A 15353-nucleotide genomic window follows, 5' to 3' on the forward strand; every position below is an offset into this window, starting at 1 on the left:
ATTCTTTGCCTCCATATTTCTGAGCAGGGACTGGGACATCCCCCCCGCCCCCCACTGGAATCCCAGATGAACTCAGGACAGGCACAGGTAGGCCCAGGGTCAGAGAGGACCTGGTCAGGGAACTTCTTGTGTGAGTGGACGTCTTCAAATTGGCAGGTCCAGATGATCTCTATCTAAGGGTGCTGAAGGAATTGGCAGAGGACGTTACGGGACCCCTGGCTCAGCTCTACGAACACTCATGGTGCTCTGACGAGGTGCCAGAGGATTGGAAAAGGGCCAACATGGTTCCCATCTTCAAAAAAAGGGAGGAAGGAGGACCCAGGAAACTATAGGCCAGTTAGTCTTACCTGGTCCTGGGGAAGCTCTTTGAGAAAATTATCCAGGAGCACTTCTGTGAGGGGCCAGCAGGGGAGATTATGCTTAGGGGCAACCAATACGGGTTCATTAGAGGCAGGTCCTGTCAGACCAACTTAGTGGCCTTCTATGACGAGGTCCCAAAATCCTTGGACGCAGGTGTTGCGGTGGACGTAGTCTTTCTGGACTTTAGGAAGGCCTTTGACACTGTCTCTCACCACAGCCTCATCAAAAAATTAGGTGACTGTGGAGTCGATGCCTACACATTCAGATGAGTTGCTAATTGGCTGGAGGGCCACACCCAGAGAGTGGTGGTGGACAGATTGTTTTCGACCTGGAGGGATGTGGGCAGTGGGGTTCCCCAGGGCTCGGTCCTCGGGCCTGCACTGTTCAACATCTTCATCAGCGACTTGGACGAGGGGGTGAAAAGTACCCTGTTCAAGTTTGCGGATGACACTAAGGTGTGGGGAAAAGTAGGCATGCTAGAAGGGAGGGACAGGCTACAACTAGATCTGGACAGGTTACAGTGGTGGGTGGATGAGAATAGGATGGGTGTCAACACTAACAAGTGCAAAGTGATGCACTTGGAGAGGAAGACCCAGCAGCATACCTACAGGCTGGGGAACTCCCTTCTCGTCAGCACAGAGACAGAAAAGGATCCTGGAGTCATTATTGATTCCAAGATGAACATGGGCCACCAATGTGGGTCAGTAGGGCCAACTGCACCTTGTCATGCATCCACAGATGCATCACGAGCAGGTCCAAGGAGGTAATCCTCCCCCTCTATGCGACTTTGGTCAGGCCGCAGTTGGAGTACTGCGTCCAGTTCTGGGCGCCGCACTCCAGGAGGGATGTGGACAGCATTGAGAGGGTCCAGAGGAGGGCCACTCGCATGGTCAGGAGGCAGCAGGGCAGGCCCTACGAGGAGAGGCTAAGGGACCTGAACCTGTTCAGCCTGCACGAGAGAAGGCTGAGAGGGGATCTGGTGGCCATCTATAAACTTACTAAGGGGGACCAGCGGGGAACAGGAGAGTCCCTGTTCCCCCAAGCACTACCAGGAGTAACTAGGAATAATGGCCATAAGTTGACAGAGAGTAGATTCAGGCTAGACATCAGGAGGCGCTACTTCACAGTCAGGGTGGCTAGGATCTGGAACCAGCTTCCAAGGGAAGTGGTGCTGGCTCCTACCCTGGGGGTCTTCAAAAGGAGGCTGGATAATCACCTAGCCAGGGTCATTTGACCCCAGCATCCTTTCCTGCCCATGGCAGGTGGTTGGACTGGATGATCTGCTCAGGTCCCTTCTGACCCTACCAACTATGAAACTACAGACTAAGGTTCTTTTAGTCTTCTTTCCCTGATCAAAGCAGCTTCTTTGGGAGAATTCATCCATCCATCCAAATCCTTTTCTCAGTATGTTGTATATGGATCTTTCTTTGTCAGGGAAGTTATTTGAAAATATTAATATAACTTCTAACCAGAAGCCATTGCTTTTATTAAAAGTAGACTTCTGTATTGAACAACTTTTCTTAAAACCTGATAATACTTATTAAAACTATTATTTAACTTATGCATGTATAAATCACCTAGTCTGGATGAAAAGTATTGTGCCCTTTGATAGCACAGTTGGGGTGCAATCATCTGAAGAGTACTTAAATAGGTATGTACAGCCCTTGGTTCAACTGAACTGGGAAGGAGTAATTTCTTCTGTGTATTCTTATGAGAAAAACATGACAACTTGTAAACCCTTGGTAGAACATGATAGCAAGTGTTCAAAACAGCACATACTAAGGAGGAGACTAAGAAAGGACTGATATACTGAAAGCACTAATGTAATGTACAATCAGCATTAATAATTTCAGCCTCAAGATATTGATTTTGCCTAACAACCACTGGTTTCAAGAAGGGAGAGTTAAACACCGGACTGGGACACTAGCGATCAGAATTCAGTTCTTGTTTGACAGTGATTTTCTATTCTTATTCTGTAGTTGGTCAGCACCCAGCAAAATGGGGCCCTGACTCAAAATGGAGCCTGTAGGTGCTACCATAAAGCAAAATAAAAGGCCCAACAATGTATTCTACCATAGATCAGCAAGGCTAGGATTTTCAGAGGTGTTCAGCATTCAGCTAATTCCACTTCCATTGAAATTAATAGTAAAATCAACTTCAGGTTCAGAAGTCAGGTCAGTGCTGAACAGCTTTGAAAAGGCCACCTTAGCAACTACTGAAATGTCACATGTGCATGTATGTCTATATACATGCGCACACATGCATGCGTGCATGCACACACAAGCCTGGAATACTCATTATTGAAGCATTGGTAAAGTATTACCTTTTAATGGAGAGAAAACCAGAACCTTCTCTAGTCCTGTCAAGACTGTTGCCTGGCATGAATTCCTGAGAAAGAAGATTGTCATGAGAACTCTCAAATTTAATTAAAATGAATTATGATTATGAATTATTTGTATTGTTGTAGTGCCTCTAGTCCTACCTACAGAATACTGATAAACAAAGGACAGATGCAGCCTCTGTCTGACCCTCCACATGTAAGCACTTTGACATAATGAAGCCCCAGCTCACCATCTGTAGCTTGCAAACAGTCAGGAGAGTACATGTAACTCTTATGTCTTTTGCAGGTCACTTGGTAATTTGCCATTACTTCCAGTTATTCCCAGAGGAACAGATTCATCACCTTCATGGTCCTTTATGCCACTGGGGAGGTGTAATGGGGTTCCATCACAAGGGAGGATTAAACACTACATTAGCCTTGTACCCAAAAAAAAGTCCCGGGAGCCCCTCAGAATCTTATATCTGAAGAGGCCTCTCACAAAATACTGTAGGGTCTGGGTAAGAGAACAAAGTGTGCATGCGTGTCCATGCATGCATGTTTGACAATTTTGTAGTGAGTTTTGGAAAATCTGATGAGGCCGGGAAGGCCCTGTGGTATCTAAGTTATTTTGCCCAGGAAGAGAGTGATTGGTATGAGGAATGCTGGGGAGTCAGGCCCTGGAGTGGGAACAGAATTCACCTTTTATTCTTCTGCTAATGGTGTCTGCCACCCTTGGGAATTTCTCTCACCCTCCCTTCCACTACTGCTCTTTACTATGCTGTGCCTGGCATGCTCTAATCAGACCTAAGGAAGAATGTCTTGCATTAAAAAACTTGTCTAGCTCTATTCCAAATACATAGTTGGTTCAAGAAAAGATATCACCCTAAGAAATCCTTGCCTCTCATTTGCTTGGAAAACAAATTTCCCTTTGCTGTTCCTAAGGTACTACAAGTAGTATAATTAATTATTTTTCTCTGTGATGGTAGTCCTGTGAGGTTACTTACACCACTATTTTAAGGGCAGATTCAAAAAAGGACTTAGGCAGGATGGTGCTAAGTATTCCTGCCCCTGGAAGTCAGGTACCTCACTCCTGGAATGGGATTCACAAATCCAAGTGAAGTGCCTCTGTTCCCTGTAATGGTGCATGAGGAGTCACAGTGTTTGGCACTCTGAAGGGGGATGCATAAGGCAGCCAATAGGACATGCCGATGAAAAGAGGGTGTCTGAAGCCCTACCTTTCTTCTTGACAGACACCCAACCTGGAGCTGTGACTCAGACACCTACAGAAGACTGGGGTCCAACACCTGAAAACCATGCCTATACTTAGGTGGCCAAGTCATTTCTTTGTATAAGTGATTGGCTCAGTTTTTTCTTTTCAGATCACAATGACAGTGGTGATTTTTTGACTACAAGCTAACACTGTTTCTTCATTTTATCCAAAGGCTGCTTAATGAAAAATGCATAGTCAGTTTCTGGAGAAGGGGAAAGAACCCAGCAGTCTCAGAATAGTAGCTTCATCAATGCTGCAGGTAAGCTCTGTTTTGCTTGCTTTCCTTCATGCCTTGAATATTGTGTACCTTTCTACACTCTCTCTCTCCCTCTGTGTGTGTGTGTGTGTGTGTGTGTCCTGACCCCAGCCTAGCTACAGGACACTGTCCTGAGAAGTGGAATACTTTGCAACCCTCTCAGGCTAAAGAGGAAAGAGAACCCAAGTCTCTCCCTTTGTGGGTGAGTGCTCTGAAGAGCAAGCTACTGTTTGAAACACCACCAGCTGAAGTCCATTTAAATGAAAGCAGCCTTAGGTACTGCACTCTTTGTGTGATAATTGTGTTTGGAGTATGTCCACTGAATTGGGACCATTCCTGGATCCGTGCATACAGACACTAATTTATAAATCCCAAATAGTCTCCAGGGGGAGATAGGTACCTAAATGCTCAGTTCAACCAGGATGGTGGCAGTTCTGGCCATATTCAGTAGCAGAATGTTAAGTGCTATAGGTAGGGATCTACACTGTGCAGTGGCTCCTTTAATCTTGCCCTTTTCACCACGTGCTTCCCCCTGCCCCTCCACTGCTGATTGGCCAAGGGACTCCAGCAGATTCAACACTCGCCACCTGCTCCTGATTGGCCCGGAGGCAAAAATTGGGGGGTTTAAATATGCTGCAGTTTTTGCCTCCTGGCTGATTAGCAGCAAATGGCATGGTCATCAGGGTCCCTACAATCAGTGGCAAAAGGCAAAAACCACAACATATTTAAAACTGTGGCTTTTGCCTTACAGGCAATCAGGAGCTAGTGGCAAGCGATGGAGCTGCCAGGGCCCCTCTGCCAACCAGCGACAAGGGGGTACAAAGTGAAAAGAGCAAGATTAAAAGAGCTGCTGCACAGCATGCTTCTTGTGTGATTTCGGTAGATCCTTAGCTATAGGTTCTTGTGGGCTCTCAGACTAGGTACAGAAGTTGCACTTATCGCGTGGCAGGCGTGCAGAAAGCACTCTACAGACTTAACCAAGCAGAATGTCAGGGCATATAGAGCACTGTAAAAATGACACATCCTAGTCTAAGATAACCCTGGATGGATGTGGTTTCAGACTTCAGCGGTGTAGGTTTTAGTGCCATAATGAACATTTGTACCAGTTCCCATCACGACTCGCATTAGGTTGCATTCTGCCAGCAACCCATGGGGCTTTGTGGCACGCTGCTCACCCCCCACTCCCAGGGCAGCACTCTAGCCTCAGTCAGAGCTCGTGTTGTCTGCCCAAGCACTGGGCCAGCCCCACCCCTGGGTTCTCAGTGACCCTAGGCAGTGAAGCCCCTGTTTCCAACTCCTCTGCCCCTTGTTCTCTCCAGCAAGTTATGAGCAACTCTCTGGTATTTTCACTTACTGTGCAGATTTCATTTTCCCTGTCTGGATATTTGTGATGATTGCAGCTTTCAATTAAGTGTTGTGCTGTTTGTTGGAGACTGCATTCACAAGGGGGGGTGTCCAAGATGTTCATCTTATATAGTGTTGTTCTGAAACATCCAGATCCAGATCTCAGTCCATTCAGCTTGACCCACACTTCTCTGTCAAAGTCGTGCCCAATGGGGACTCATTTGGTGCTGGCATAAAAGCTGCAGTATCCAGCCTACTGGGCTCTCCACAGGCCCAGAAACCTGGCTGCAGGGAAGCAATTAGGGTCTATCTTCTGATGTCACTTGGTCTAATATCCTAGAGTGCGGGGAATATGTGTGCATGTGTGTGTGTGTGTGTAAATTGTGTGCAGGGAATCTGTTATGAGTCTCTGAGCATTATTAAATACAGTGTTGAGCTTTTTAGTGTGATAACTTTTGCACCATACAGGAGCACTGTTATCTGCTGGGGCGTATACCATTATAAGTGTGGTGGTTCTGAGCACTTAGTAATTGGCACCCCATCTCATGATGGTTAAACACCTTAAGGCAGGTACTCATGCAGCGACTTTACTGCTGACCTTCTCAATGTGATGTTTATAGGTGAGGGAACAGTCTAATGTGACTCCTTGGTAGCTTGGGGTATGCTCATAGGGAAGGATATAGTTGCCTATTCTGATATGCAGCATGCTCTTTGCTTGGTAACTGTCCACATAGAAGAGTGATGATACTGATTTACTGATGCTCCCCACTGACCTTGCGCCTTTCAAACACTCCCAACCAACATGCCACTGGCCTGGAATGAAGCAGAGGCGCCAGGCCTGGTACCCCCTACAGCTGTTGAGGGATTATCAGTCTGTGTTATACTGAGTGGGGCCTTAAATCTGGATAATTGTGAACAGACCACCCCATCCATCAAGATCATGTTGCTTTCCTGAGAGAGGCCAGTATGCTTACACAGATCCACCTAACACAAACCCACACCCAAACACACCCCAAAAGACCCTGAAACTTTTTTCAAGCCCCACAGCCAAGGTTTTACAACAATTGCAATATGGGGTTTCATTGGCATGCCTCTGGCCACTGTTCAGCAGACCTATTTATGAGCACTGCTGCAAGTAAGGTGCAGTGGAAAATGGGAATTCTCCCTAAGAAGCGCCCCTACTCCCTGCCCTGCCCCTACTCCCTCCCTCCCTCCCCCTCCTCCCAGAGAAGGCTCACCCCTGTTGCCCTGGATGCTTGGTTTTCCAGGTCTCCTGGATCCCATGGCAGGGAGATGGAACCCAGGCATCTGGGTTTTCACAGCTGGGAGGTGGAATGCAGGCATTTCACTGTGTGGTCAGTGTCAGGTTGTGACCAGCTATGGGACTTCCGGCCCAGGGTGAGGGAAAGCATCTGAACAGAGGACTCACCATAGGTCCCTTGGTATCTCCTTTGTCTGTAGACTCTGCATTTGTGTGCGAGAGGCTCAGTCATGGAGACAGAGATGCTGGATCCAGGGTGGTCACCCGGACACCTGCAGAGAACTAGACATGTATGGATGGTGCCAGTGACTTGAAGACCAAATGGGACCTTTGAGGTGGTGGGTGGGAATGGACAGGTTGGACACTCCTTGTACATGCGCTGCCACAGCACTTGAATGAGCTACCCAGGCCCAGGAACATGCTGTGAAGGTCCAATAACAAGATCTGTGGATGGCGACCTGCTGTCTGAGGGAGGCTGCATGCACTTCTATGGAGCTGAGAGAATTGCAGCACCAGGATAACAAGATTATATGCAGGGTCAAAGACCTCTTGGGATCCAGCTATGACATCCCTGAATGGTGCCAGCGCTGCCTCCCACTGGGAGACTGCTGACCTCCTGGGCAGGAGCGGTGCAGCAGGCTGCCACCCACCACTACCCAGCATGGAAAGCCCCACTCCAGGGACTCTTCTGTGGGGTGACATGCCTGAGAGTCCCATTCGGGGGTGCAGCCCTGGATGAGAGTGGTAGGGGTATGTTCCACACTGTGCATTGAGTGAGAAATCCTGGGGTGCAGGGGACCTCCACAACAGGAAATCTAGCATGTGGGAGTCCCTGGTCCATGGTCCAAGGAGCCAGGAATGCATCTGGTGGGGTATGCTCCAAGGGACAGCACTGGTGGAGGGGAGGGGAACCAGGCTTTCCAAGACCCATTGCCAGGGCCAGCATTAACTCAGCCCACCTTCCAGGGCCAACTCACTACCCTGAGCACTGGTGGTCACCATGTAGGCGCAGAGCCCCAAAGAGGTTCCAGGCCAGTCTCGGAAAGGTGCAGAAGTGTTCAGAATGGCGGTGGGGAAGGAGAGAGCACACAGCCCACCAACCCACCAGGCCAGGCCACACTGAGCCCTGGTCCCATTGCAGAGGAGGAGCACAGCCTCTGTGAGGGTAGACAGTCCCCTGGGCTTGGGTCTAAGTTCCAGAGTGGACAACATTCCACAGGTTTTCTTTATTAGGCACCTGCAAAGTTTGGCAGCTGCAACATTTAATTAAACTGAGGAGCAGCAGTTTTGTGTATGGCATTCCCTCTGCTGCCCCAAGGTTTTGTGTTCGTTAAGCTAAGCTCCCATGGCTGCCCACCCCCTCTTCCCCTCAATGTCATGTCTGGCCAGTGCAGCCAGGGTCTTTCCCCACTCTCAAAATGTTAATGGAGAAGAGGGTTCCAAGTTCCCGAGCAGGCAACGATCCAGTTTTTGTTTAATAAATAGACTAACAGTTTGGCAGCTTCAACATTTGATTAAAATGAGGCATGTCTCTTCCTCAAGCTGCATTCCCCCGCAGGAGGGGTTGGGAAGGAGAGGGGAGGGCAGACAGTACTTGGGCAAGGAGAAGGCGGACGGTACCTGGGCAGCCTGGGTTGTAAGCAGTAGTGCCTGGGACACAGGGCCAGAGGAGCCTGGGGCTGGAGATCCATGACCTTGCAAAAGCCCTCCGGCCCTACTCAGTGAGGGCGGGCTCCCAGACCATGTGGGTCAGGAGCTACTTGGCCAGGGCTTTGTAGATCCAGACAGCCTGCTGCTGCACAGGGCTGGGGCCACCAGCATCAGTGTGGGGAGTGAGGGATTATAGGCATCCAGGACACACACATATGCATGCAGACAAACACGTACACAGGACCCAAGCATCTTGGACACATATAGGCAGTAGAAGGCCAGGGCTAATGGGACTTAGCCCCCCAAAGCTGGGCCAGCAGCAGTGGCTCGAGTGCCACTGTTGCTCCAGCACTGCACCCAGTGCCCCCGCCATGCACTCCTCCACTGCGGTGTGCACAGCACCAACCAGTGCATGGTGGCCCAGGAACAGCCCTGAGGGAGGGAGGAGTGGGGTCAGGCAGGCATGCTCTGCACATCCAACCCCCACAGAAATTTTTTTCTAGTGCTGTTTATGGAGACACAACGCATACATCAAATCCAGGCATCTGGGGGACACACACACACACACACACGCGCGCGCACAACTCAGTCATCCTGGGCACATATACATGCACACACATATGCACACAGGCATAGAACCCAGCTGTCTGAGGCATGCATATACACATGCATATGCATTGCGCACACATGCATGCGCACACACGCACGCACACACACACACACATGGCAGATGTAAGGTGCAGTGGATGGGCATGCATGGAATGGCTCACTGGTGGTTTGTGGCCAGGAGGGGGCATGTCATGATGAGCGGCTGTGATGTCCCTGCCAGCCAATCAGGGGTGGCTCGGCTATTCCATTCTGCTTGTGCGTCTTTGGCAGCCTGGGGAACCTGTGGGGCATGCTGGGGGGCATGCGAGAGCCCCCCTACTTGCTGGGCTCAGTCAGTGCAGGTAGGCTATGAGCCCCACCCCCAGAGTCTAATGTATGTTCTTCTTGCTCCCAATGTAACTTTGGGTGATTAGAATAAAGCTCAAAAGTTAGAGTGCTTCTGCCTCAGGCTTCTTGAAGTCCTGAACTTAGCCTTAAGCGCCAAAGAGATTTGGCAGGGATTTTGTGGATTGCTATATTGGATTTAAGTGCCTAAACTCCTCCTAAGTTGTTCCTTAGGCAATTATTTGAAATCTGGCCCTAGTCCACCAGTACATTTTGCCTTCTGTCTCCTGAAAACAGCCTGGAGTTCTAGTCCCAGTTTGGTCACAGACACTGTAACGGATTTGAGCCAAGTCCTTGTAGCAGGGACCTGGCTCGGTCCCACATTCACTAGGGTGACGATTGCTGGGATGCTTCACGGCTCATGGGATCCCAAGCCATCCCAGTGTTAAGTGATAATCCCATGAGTAGACAGTGCACTCCCCCCCACCCCCCGCATGCTTCCCCCTGGAAGCGGTAGGTGATGTAGTTTCCATGTGCCTGTCTCCCGGGAAGAGCCGGGAGAAGGAGGCTGGTTTCCACATGGCCCTGGAGCCCAGCTGAGATCAGGAGAAAGTGGCCAGCATGCTTGGCACCATCTAGAGCCAGGAGGCTGTAGCTGCAGCCAATGAAGAGCCCTGCCTGCAGGGGCTCTCAGCACCTGGCAGCAGCTGCAGAGCACGTGGGGGAGGCAAGGGTACGGGTTGGCTCAGATCAACCTGGAACATCCTCAAAGAGCAGGGCCAGCCCCAGGGTAAGGCATAGGCACCAGCTCACGCTGTTATCCCACCACAGAAGTGAAGGATGCCTTGTCCAAAACCAACCGGTAACTGGCTCCCACAGGAGGAGGACAACTCTGTGGACACTGAACTATAGTACCTGCAAAGGCCTCATGGAGGTTAATAGTGCCCTTGGCCCCAAACTAGCTGCAGGGGTTGGTCTGATACAGGTGCACTCTATGAACCAGGTTCATGACTGGGAGGTGAACTCTGAAGAGCCTAGCTGCCCAAGGAGAAGGCAGACATAAACTATAAGGCTGAAGCTCAGCTCATAAACAGACAGTGGACACCCTTATTTATGTTGTGTTCCTCTATTAATGTTGATGCAATATGGATATCACTAGCAGTAGACACTCACCAAAGTAAGAGGGCTTGGTCAGCCCATGTCCATCTCAGACCCTTCTGTTTTTCTTTTTGAGCTGGACCTTTTCTTCCATTACATGAAGGCAGGTGCCTAGGGGAGCAGATGCCTATCCTGATCACAGCACAGAAACACCTGAGTGGAAAGGAGTGGGGTGTAGGGGAGGCAGAGCCCCACAGAAGACATTCATACACCAAGACCTGTACCCTTCTCAATGAACCCTACTACAGTTAGGTATCACCTCCTTATATCCTTTTTATTTAACATCAAGTTGTGGCAGGAAGTTATATAAAAACAAGGGGCCAAAAACACCTGTTGAGAATATGGCACCTGGGCCCTAGTCTGGTGTGGCTCTTTAGCCCAGGTCCCACACATCCCTTCATTCAGTTAAATCCTTTGGTAGAAGGACAAGACTATTCACTCAGATCACAATAAATAAAGCTTCTGTTACTTGGCGATGTTATTGCATTAATTTGTGCATTGCATGATTAAAACTTCCAAACACAACTTTGGTAGTCAAGGATCTGTCTTACTGAACCTATTACCTACGGGAAAGTTATATTTGTAGGAGATAATGCATATGTAAGCCTAACAATGATCTAACCACTAGATGGCAGTGTCAGCATTAGAATGATAGATTAAGATCTAGTTACTTTAAAATGAAAAGCTCTGCCTAAGCAAGCTTAAAAGAAAAAAAATATGTATTATTACAATATCATTACGCTCATCAATTTCATATCAGAACTTGTGGTTATATTTATTAGACTCAATCATGACTATTAGCACTGCACCATAAAATGCTTCTGGGGTGTTCTGGGTTCCTAATTCTTCTGAATTATTATTGCATTTGCTCCTTGCTGAAAGAAATAATGAGGAAAGCTGCATGTGTGTTTTAGCATTTCAGGTCATGCTTTCAGCTCAGTTAGCCAGTAGAATGTGTTTATATCCCTTCTGACCTTTTAATATTAATGAACCCTCAGCTTCCTTTTTTTACATTTGCCTGACACTGAATTGCTAATATTTCAGAGGTCCCCAGTGTGTAGTAAGAATCTTCCTTCACCTGGAAACTGAAACTAATCTGAACCTCCAGCAGAAGCTAATTGCAAGAAATGACTGCTTCCATACTACAAGGCCCTGAATATATGGGCAAAGTAGAGTGAGACTCTTTCAGGTAAGATTTTGAAAGTAATTTGAATGGCCTGATTTTCAGAAATGATAATTCATAACTTCCACCAAAGTCAATGGGAAATTATGTTGCTGAGTACCCTGTACTAATATATCCTGAAATATCAACATGATACTGCATGTTGGTGTCAGGATACAGCCTCACCAGGGATGGCCGTGATGTCCCTAGAGCACTGTGACCATGCCAGCTCCACCCTATGGGCACCTACTAATCTTGTCTGCTACATCTTGCTGATATAAATGATGAATTGGGAAGCTGCCCTCAAGCTGCTGCTTGGTCACAGTCCTGACAGACTCCTCTAAACCCTGTGGGTTGTTGGACCCCTTTATTGGATCCCACACTCAGGAGGTGCCTTACGATACCCCCAAGCCTTATGGGCTAGATGTGTGACTCCAAAACCACCCCTTTATCACGCCCTATGCCTCACAGATGGTACATAGATGTTGTCTTCTTGTGTTGAGGCCTCAGTTTAGTCCAGCCTCAGTCCCTGCACCCTCTGGCCCTGGGGTCTGCTCACCCCCTGTCACCGCGCCCTCTCTGAAGCTGGGCTCTCTGCAGCCTGTGCCTGTCACTGCGCCTTCTGGTGCTGGGGTCTGCTCACCCTCCCTGTCTCCACGCCCTCTCTGGCGCTGGGGTTTCTACATTGTAGCGTACCCCAATGAGGCCTCCTCCTCCCCAGTAGCCTCAGCATGGTCCACCGGTTTAAATAACAACAGAAAGCACAAGCCCCTGGGCTACAACACAACAATAACATAGGGTCCACACTCTATCCCTTTTCAAGAAGGCAAGCTTCTCTCTCAGTTTAATGGCCCTCCTCCCCACCAGCAATTATGAGGTCCGATAGCCTCTGAATCCTACCAGAAGCAGAACAGGCAGTCAAGAATCTATAAGTAGCTTCCTTTATAAGATCCTTCCTCCTTGTCTGCTGCCAGAGGACTAACCCTCTAGTCCCAACCCTGGGGTTTATATATGCCCAGGGCCCTGCCTTCTTCTGGTCAGCTGACCGGGAACAGGTGAAGGCTAATTCCCTCATTAGCCTGCTGCCACAGTACCCTGCACCTGTGGAGTTTCTTCCTGGCTGCTATGGCCCTTCCTCTAGGCAGTTTTTGCCCTTAAAGGAACTGGCACCTTAGTGCCCTGCAACAGGCAGTATATAGGGACCACATTCCAATCACCATATATACTGCAGTGTATCGTTTAAGTCACTGGAGCCAAACGGGGAAGGGTGGGGTGGGCTTCACTGCAGCTGCAGGCTGGGGCCAGGATCCATGCCGGGCTATCCTGGGGAAGGGGGCTGTGGTGTGCTGTGCTCAGGGTGGGTGGTGGCGGCAATGGGAGGGGGTTATACGGGGGCTATGGCAAAATTTGGGGTGACTGCAGCCCCCGCCCTGTAGCCCTCTTCCCAGTGCACACAGGGGCATTTATCGACCAAATTATTGGCCACATCAGGCCTATTTCCAATATAGTCAATTTTCTTTATATCGGTGCCGATCTGATATCAGACCAATGTATTGGTGTACCTCTACTTACAGTAAATGGCATGGCTTTATGTGGACAAAGTAAAGAATGCCCTAACCTTTTGACCATGACCTTCTGACCATGAACATGTTTTCATTTCTCCAGTGAGACTTTTCTCAGTTTGACTTCTGTATTTTCTGATAATCTTTCCCTCACTGGTCAGAAAAAATCATGGGTGCCCAAGGAAACACATGAGGTGCAGTATACATACATAAATGTCAAGGAATGTCAAGCAGTCTGGGGGAATTCCCTATTCTCCTGACCATATTAGTCAGCTACTTAAAAATTTGTATGGACAGTATCTTATTGTGCTGTACTCAGTAACTGAAAGGAAAGAAATCTATTTTACAGAAAAGTATGAAGTTCCAGATCCCTCCGAATACATCTCTCCCCGCCCCCCCCATTAAGGATTTATATTGTCAACTAAAACCCCCATTTTTAATCTATGGCAATCAACCTTTACCAAAATACACATGAGCACCACTTATCAACCATCTTATCACATAAGAATCAGCAGCACAAAAGCAATAGTTACAATGCACATGAAAGCAAGCTTAACAACATCCATCTGTGTTTTGAGTGCTAGGGGGTCTAGCAGACCTGATGGGATAGTTTGTGTTACTCACAGTTTGCACTTGCAAATGAAGCTGAGCTGATTCTGAAAGTTGCAAATCTGTCATAGGAACACAGTAATTTCTAGCTCATGTTCCATCTCCTTCAGTATGCTGTTACTGCCAGCAGCCTGTGCCAGATGCTCCAGAGAACAGGATAATAAATTACACAGTGGGATACCTGTGCAAAGGGGACATTGTGCCCTAAGTCCCTGTCAATTTATAATCAGCATAACTTGCTGCCCCAGAAATACAGGAGTTTATACCCCTTTAGCCTTTATTCTATTTAACTTAATAGAACATGCGCTCATTATCCTTGTGAGTATCTAATCATTCCTTGAATCCCACCTTTCTGGTATTAGTAGCTGGTAAATGATGAATTTTTAAGATAAATATTTCTTCTGATCAATTTTATATTCAATATTTTTTATTTGATTAAATATCTCTTTATCCTTATACTGTAGTATCATGAAGGTCACAAAAGGTTCCCTTAGCCTAGTGGTGCCCACCCCTTGGCTCCACAAGTGTGGGATCAATCTATGGGCTGGATCCCATGCAGTGCTGGTGTGTAAGATTTGTCTGTTGGTCACATGCTGGTGCAATCCTATACCAGCCAGATCCAGCTATGTGCCATCACAATCTGGCTGTGGACTGATTCAACCCTGTGCTGGCCAGAACTGGTCACGTGCTGGCATGATCTGGCTGCAGGGCCACATTTTCCAGCCTGCAGAGCTCCTCATGGCTAGGGACAGACATTCAAAAAGCCTAAGCCTGAATTGGTTCAATCTTTGCAGGTTAGTCTAATCTGCAAAGCTTGAACCAACTTGGAGGTGGATAGATATTCCCCTTTCATTCCAGAAATGCAGGCACATTCCTGCAGTGTCTCAGGCTAGAAGCCAGGGTGTGCTAGAACAGCCCTCCCTTCCCTTTCACAGTACTGAGCTGAGGGGGGCAAGGGGTATGGCCAGGCCCTGTCAGGATGCTCTGATTAGGGAGGGGTGTAAACCCCCCACCCTGCCTGCACCTTCTCAGGTTTTTCCCTGCTGGCTACTCAAGGAGTGGGAGTGTTGCCAGACCCCAGCTCCGGGCTAGCATTCTGAGGGGCAGGGTGCAGTGCATGCATTTGTCGGTGATACTGAGCTTTTCACTGTCTCTCTCCATGTCTTCAAACCTGTCTGCAAACCTGACAGGGCTGCAAACCAGCCAGGGGGCTGATAAAACCACAGTATTATCAGCCATCAGCAAAACAAACCTCTCTCATTAATTCAAGCTCTTCTTAAACAACTTTTTCCAAGGAAGGAATGGAGGGACATTACCCGCTGACCTGTTGATTAGCTCCAGAAAGCCCTACACTGACCCTGTTCTGTCTGCCTGCCCCAGTGAAATTGGAGAGACACATACACAGACACCTCTCAGCATTAACTAGCTGTGATCTCTGGGGCCTTACATGCTGCACGTCTGTCTGGTG

The sequence above is a fragment of the Gavialis gangeticus genome, unplaced genomic scaffold, assembly GCF_001723915.1.
Source record: "Gavialis gangeticus isolate Ggan-Ray unplaced genomic scaffold, GavGan_comp1, whole genome shotgun sequence".
NCBI classification, from domain to species: domain Eukaryota; kingdom Metazoa; phylum Chordata; order Crocodylia; family Gavialidae; genus Gavialis; species Gavialis gangeticus.